Below are 6,848 nucleotides of genomic sequence, written 5' to 3'. Positions count from 1 at the left end.
AGAATTGTTTAACACCTGCAAGAAAAACTATGTCTAAATCATAATTAATTTTTTTACTTATTGTTCATCTACAATATATTTAAAAAATATATAATTAAAAAGATAGTACATGTTAAAAATATTTGCTTGATTGTTGGACACGAATAGTGCTATACTACACAGTCCCTAAACCTAGCCAACCTTGGTTCATGAAAATCCGTGTTTCCTCCTTAGTGAAGCACAAACATTGTACTAGAATGAACTTTACTATTTACAGTATAATGTGATATGTTTTGGGCATCGCTAAGCAACTCCAACAAAGTCATGAAGGGATACTGACAACCAGGTAGATATTTATGTGATTTAAATTCCACACACCTTTAGTACACTTCTGAAATATGTTCATATTTTTTGCGCAATACATATTTTCATGGCAGCATGCAGGATTTCAAAGAGTTTGTTCATGTCATCATGCCTAGCGGTGGATCGTGGAATGAGGAATGGGGGTGGGGGGTCTTGAGCAATTGGGTTAGAAAAGTGTGGTTTTTTTCACCCGTTGCAACGCATGGGCATTTATGCTAGTGAACCTAAAGTATTGATTTGGCTTCATGAATGTTGATACTTTTTTCTAGAAGTTCGGTCAAAGTAAAGATATTTTGACTTCGGACAAAACTTATATGCAGATAAAAAAGGACCGGTGAGAGTGCTTGTCATTTCATTATTTCCTTCCTAGTAGCCTATGATCATGATGGATATAAATATATATCACTATAGTGATAATAATATCGACAACGGCGTAAATTAGTATAGACCAAAGTGGATGGGCCATAATAACTTCAACAAAACCAGTTTCCATCACTACTAATTTGACCGGTACCGGTAGCTCGTGGGAAGAAAACCCTCTACATTTACATCCATCGTGATCAAAGATCCTTGCCTAAATTCAACTTCCAAGTTCCATGAAAAAGATACCATAGTTTGACTAGTAGCTTTAAAGATTCATTAGCTATTATGTTTTTAATTTTTTAGTTTTAGAAAGAATAGGTACAGCTAACTATCTCAAGATAGACATCCACCACCGAATAAGCAAAAAGACTATTATATTTCCTAATTGGTGAGTGATTGGTTACTGACCAACTGCTAATTAAGTGCAATTTGGAGACTTTTTCGAGCGTATAACTACCTCTGTTGGAGCTACAAATATATTCTTGTAGTGGCAAGCTAATTATTGGCTAGTCAACTTGATACTTTTTTCTAGAAGTTCGGTCAAAGTAAAGATATTTTGACTTCGAACAAAACTTATATGCAGATAAAAAAGGACCGGTGAGAGTGCTTGTCATTTCATTATTTGCTTCCTAGTAGCCTATGATCATGATGGATATAAATATATATCACTATAGTGACAATAATATCGACAACAACGTAAATTAATATAGACCAAAGTGGATGGGCCATAATAATTTCAACAAAACCAGTTTCCATCACTGCTAATGTGACCGGTACCGGTAGCTTGTGGGAAGAAAACCCTCTACATTTACATCCATCGTGATCAAAGATCCTTGCCTAAATTCAACTTCCAAGTTCCATGAAAAAGATACCATAGTTTGACTAATAGCTTTAAAGGTTCATTAGCTATTATGTTTTTAGTTTTGATAGTTTTTGAAAGAATAGGTACAGCTAACTATCTCAAGATAGACATCCACCACCGAATAAGCAAAAAGACTATTTTATTTCCTAATTGGTGAGTGATTGGTTACTGGCCAACTACTAATTAAGTGCGATTTGGAGACTTTTCTCGAGCGTATAACTACCTTTGTTGGAGCTACAAATATATTATATATTCTTGTAGTGGCAAGCTAGTTATTGGCTAGTCAACATGCACTTCACAATGCAAAACAACGTGCACCACAATGGACTTAGATCGAGGGAACTTGTCTACAAATGAAGCCATCTCCATGTTCGATTGCAGGATGCATAAATCGAAATAGTACGACAATAGCATATCCCCCGCTACCCTCATGATAATAATGTCGAGTAGTTTCTCACAAGAGCTGCTCATCTCCACTCTCGTGCTACTTGTCCCTATGTACTACTACTTTAGGTATAGTAGTAGATCAAAGAACCCAACAATGCTTCCCACAAACTGGCCAATATTGCACATGTTACCTTCCTTCTTGGCGAACTCCCACAACTTGCATGACTATCTCTCCATAGTGCTTGCCGAATCAGGCCACAACTTCAAGGCGCATGGCCCGGTTGGGAGCGGGATGCGGTTGCTCATCACCTGCGACCCCGCGAATGTATGACACATCTTCACCACAAACTACACCAACTTCCCCAAGGGAGAGCAGAGTTTGCCGCCATCTTTGACATAATGGTTGGCAGCCTCTTCACCATGGATGGTGCACCCTCTCTTCGGCCGCGCGCAAAAATCCAGAGCGTGCTTAGCAGCCCGCGGTTGGTTGCTAGTATGGCAACTTGCTGCCGTGACAAGGTGGAGAATGGCCTTCTACCATTATTTTCCCACCTGACAAGCACCGGCACTCCGTTCGACATGCAAGAAGTGTTTTCCAGGTTTATGTTTGACTTGGCTGCCACACCTCTCTTTGGCGTGGACCCTGGCCTCCTGTCCTTATCCTTAGACATGTCGATGCCACCCATGCATGCCGCGGTCGCGATGAACACGGTCATGGAGGTTTGATTTATCGAACACTTAATTCCAGCCTCTTGCTGGAAGGCAATGAGGCGCCTAAACATCGGCTCTGAGAGGAAGCTTCGCACGGCGCACACGGTGCTAAGAAGATTTGCTGCAGATATGATCGAGGAGAGGAGTAAGATAACTCTCAATGGGAGAAGATGTGCATTGAGTAATGATGATGAAAACGAGGATATTCTATCTTCCTACATAAATGACCCAGACTACACAGACAATGACTTGCTCCATGCGGTGCTCCTCAGCTTCATGCTTGCTGGGCGGGACACGATTGGTACCACTCTACCCTGGGTCTTCTACAACCTCGCCCAGAACCCTGGCATTGTATCAATTATCTGCAGTCAACTCTCACCCATTGCATCGCACAAAGTACCCGCGAGTACGGGTGCCATGATGATCTTTGAACCAGAGGATACAAAACCTCTGGTCTATCTCAGAGCTGCATTGTACGAGACTCTTAGGTTGTACCCATCGGCACCTATTGAGCGCAAGACAGTGGCTGCTGCTGATATCATGCCGAGTGGCCATGAGGTGAAGGCCGGGGACACCATCCTTATTTCTCTCCACTCCATGGGGAGAATGGAAGACCTATGGGGTAAAGACTGCCTTGACTATAACCCGAATAGGTGGTTGTCAAAGGATGGCAACACCCTGACGTACGTACCATCTCACAAGTTCTTGGCCTTCAACTCAGGCTCGAGGATCTGCCCTGACAAGGAGATTGTGGTTATGCAGATGAAGACCGTCATTGCGACTGTGTTGTGGAACTTTGATGTCGAGGTGGTGGAAGGGCAGATCATCCAGCCCAAGCCACCTTGTATACTACAGATGAAAAATGGATTTATATTTAAATTGAGGAAGCGAGAATTGTAACATTACACAATCCTTGTGTTTAAACTTACTTAAGGGTCCTGCATGGTTCTTCCCAGGCCTGGAATCTCATTATTGTATTTATATACATGGATTGCTATTTATTTGATAAAATAATAAGGACATATGTTTAAATTTATATCTATTATTTGCATATATTTTCTGTTGAGTCAGGGACGAGGATGAGGATCGAAGGATAGCTTGCCTCGGAAGCATTTTCTGTCTCTCTTGGACGGAGGAGTGGGCATAGTTGGTCTGGTTGTGCATGTGCTTTGTATTTTGTCTTGTTGATGCACTCATGGTTTCTACTTAGAATCAATCGAGAGGCCATACCTAGATTATTAGCATTTTTTTGATTGAGTTGTATGTAATAAGACAGGTTTAGGTCGCTATTCAAGTTGAGTGAATGAATGCGCCCCAGCTCCATGAACATTCGTCCTCATTGAGCCCACCTATCTACTCCACTGGTACCACGTTTTAGGCATTAGCAATGAGACACACACACACACACACAGAGACGAAGCCATCTAATGTATGGCAAGAACAAATGTTATACAGTTGGCTTTGATATATGGGACCCTTTGATAGTTTGTTTATCATTTTTGGATACTAATTATTTTCTAAGGAAATGTCATTTATCGCATGTGGAATCAACATATGTTTTGACGGAGAGTCACAAAGGATATACATTTCTTTCTTCTGTTGCTATCGACCTACGACCACCTTGGTCTTAAATATACACCACGATCAAAGTTTTAAATAGCGGCATAAGCGTTAGCAGATAAATGGGTGCTATAGTGCCGAGATAGCGTGCTATATATTTAAAATTATGACCAATATACATAATAATATGGATCACCATGAAATAAATATGAATCGCAATAAATAATAAGTAATAATAACATCGACAGCAAAATATCTTCCTTTGCTGCTTCTATGACCGGGTAACAAGCGAGAAATGAGCACTCTATATTTTAACCATCACGGTCATAGATCCTTGTGCGTGTGGCCATCCGGTGGCATGTGACGTCGTGGTTGTGTACCATGTCGGTGGCCAGGTTGACCGGTGATGCCCATGTCATGTGGCTTGGCTTGTAACGGATTTAGCCTGATTTTCTGTCAATTAACTAGGCAATTCTCTTCTCCTTAATAAATGAAAATGGCAAATCTTTTGCCTTGTTTCAAAAAGTTAAGTAAAGACTCAAAGTAACATGCCCACATGTAGATATTATTTCCTAATTAAATAGATATTCCTTGCATGTTGAATAAACATTCGAGTGGGAGGAGGGTCACAATCAATAGGATATTTATTTACCGAAAAAGGCTTTCTCCCTACTTTATATATAAAGCACCATTCAACATCACCCAGTACAAACTCATGCCCACACAACACACACACACACACACACCCAAGGCAAGATACATAGGCGCTGAGCGCAGCAACACCATCCCTAGCACTACGCAAAGAGGTGAAACCACATATGACGAACCGTGGGCTCCAAGGCGGCGCCTTCATGAAGGGGACGACACCAGAGCGCCACCATCGCCCGATCCGAGGATCAGAGTTTCCCCGGAGCAACACGAAGGGCAAAGAGAGACGCGACGACGCCTTCAAGAAGGGAACGAGTCCGCCGTCGCCGGTGCATTCGAAGAAAGAGCAGGTTTTCACCCCGACCATCATTCACCGCCGCCGAACGCCACACCCCGGTTACCACGCCGCCCACACGGCCATGGAAACTGGGCAGCATCAAGCCACGGGCTCTACCCAAGAGCCCCGCGGAGCCACCGTCAGGGCCGCCACCCCGACATGCAAGACCTTGGCACCTCCTCACACGAGATCAGCCGCTACCCCGACCAAAGACACGAGTGGAAAGGACCCGCCTTTCGCACCCACGGGTTGCCCCCAGTGCCGAGACCCAATAGGCTGGCCAAGGTTGGCCTCCATCACCCCATCCTCGGCACCGGGCACGAGACGAGCTTAATCCTGCTGCCGGGCGCGAGACGAGCATGGTTCTGCTGCCGGGCGCGAGACGGGTGATACATCTCCAACGTATCTACTTTTCCAAACACTTTGGCCCTTGTTTTGGACTCTAACTTGCATGATTTGAATGGAACTAACCCGGACTGACGATGTTTTTAGCAGAATTACCATGGTGTTATTTATGTGCAGGAGCAAACATTCTCGGAATGACCTGAAACTTCACGGAGACACTTTTCAGAAAATAAGAAAAATACCTGCCAAAGATGAAGGCCAGGGGGCCCACCACCTTGCCACGAGGGTGGCGGCGCGCCTACCCCCTAGGGCGCGCCCCCCCACCTCGTGGGCCCCCTGTTGCCTCTCCGACTCCAACTCCACCTCCATATATTGAGTTTCGGGGAGAAAAAAACCAGGGAGAAGAAATCATCGCATTTTACGATACGGAGCCGCCGCCAAGCCCTAAAACCTCTCGGAAGGGCTGATCTGAAGTCCGTTCGGGGCTCCGGAGAGGGGAATCTGTCGCCATCGTCATCATCAACCATCCTCCATCACCAATTTCATGATGCTCACCGCCGTGCTTGAGTAATTTCATCGTAGGCTTGTTGGACGGTGATGGGTTGGATGGGATCTATCATGTAATCTAGTTAGTTTTGTTAGGGTTTAATCCCTAGTGTCCACTATGTTCTGAGATTGATGTTGCTATGACTTTGCTATGCTTAATGCTTGTCACTAGGGCCCGAGTGCCATGATTTCAGATCTGAACCTATTATGTTTTCATCAATATATGAGTGTTCTTGATCCTATCTTGCAAGTCTATAGTCACCTATTATATGTTATGATCCGTTAACCCCGAAGTGACAATAATCGGGATACTTACCGGTGATGACCGTAGTTTGAGGAGTTCATGCATTCACTATGTGTTAATGCTTTGTTCCGGTTCTCTATTGAAAGGAGGCCTTAATATCCCTTAGTTTCCGTAAGGACCCCGCTGCCACGGGAGGGTAGGACAAAAGATGTCATGCAAGTTCTTTTCCATAAGCACGTATGACTATGTTTGGAATACATGCCTACATTATATCAACGAACTGGAGCTAGTTCTGTATCACCCTAGGTTATGACCGTTACATGATGAACCGCATCCTGCATAATTCTCCATCACCAATCAATTGCCTATGAGCTTTTCATATATTGTTCTTCGCTTATTTACGTTTCCGTTGCTATTGCTATCATCACTACAAAATACCAACAACATTACTTTTACTACTGTTACCTTTTGCTACCGTTACCACTACCATCATATTACTTTGC

At 43.5% G+C, this 6,848-nt stretch overlaps 1 pseudogene; it reads left to right on the top strand.

Moving 5' to 3' along the window:
* The first annotated feature begins 417 nt into the window (after positions 1-417).
* On the top strand, positions 418-3,565 carry LOC119297927 (annotated as a pseudogene).
* The last annotated feature ends 3,283 nt before the right edge of the window (positions 3,566-6,848 follow it).

The sequence above is a fragment of the Triticum dicoccoides genome, chromosome 5A (genome assembly GCF_002162155.2).
Source record: "Triticum dicoccoides isolate Atlit2015 ecotype Zavitan chromosome 5A, WEW_v2.0, whole genome shotgun sequence".
In the NCBI taxonomy this organism is placed as follows: Eukaryota; Viridiplantae; Streptophyta; class Magnoliopsida; order Poales; family Poaceae; genus Triticum; species Triticum dicoccoides.
The sequence above is the reverse complement of the archived record's forward strand: the minus strand, read 5'-3'. Positions and strand labels throughout refer to the sequence as shown.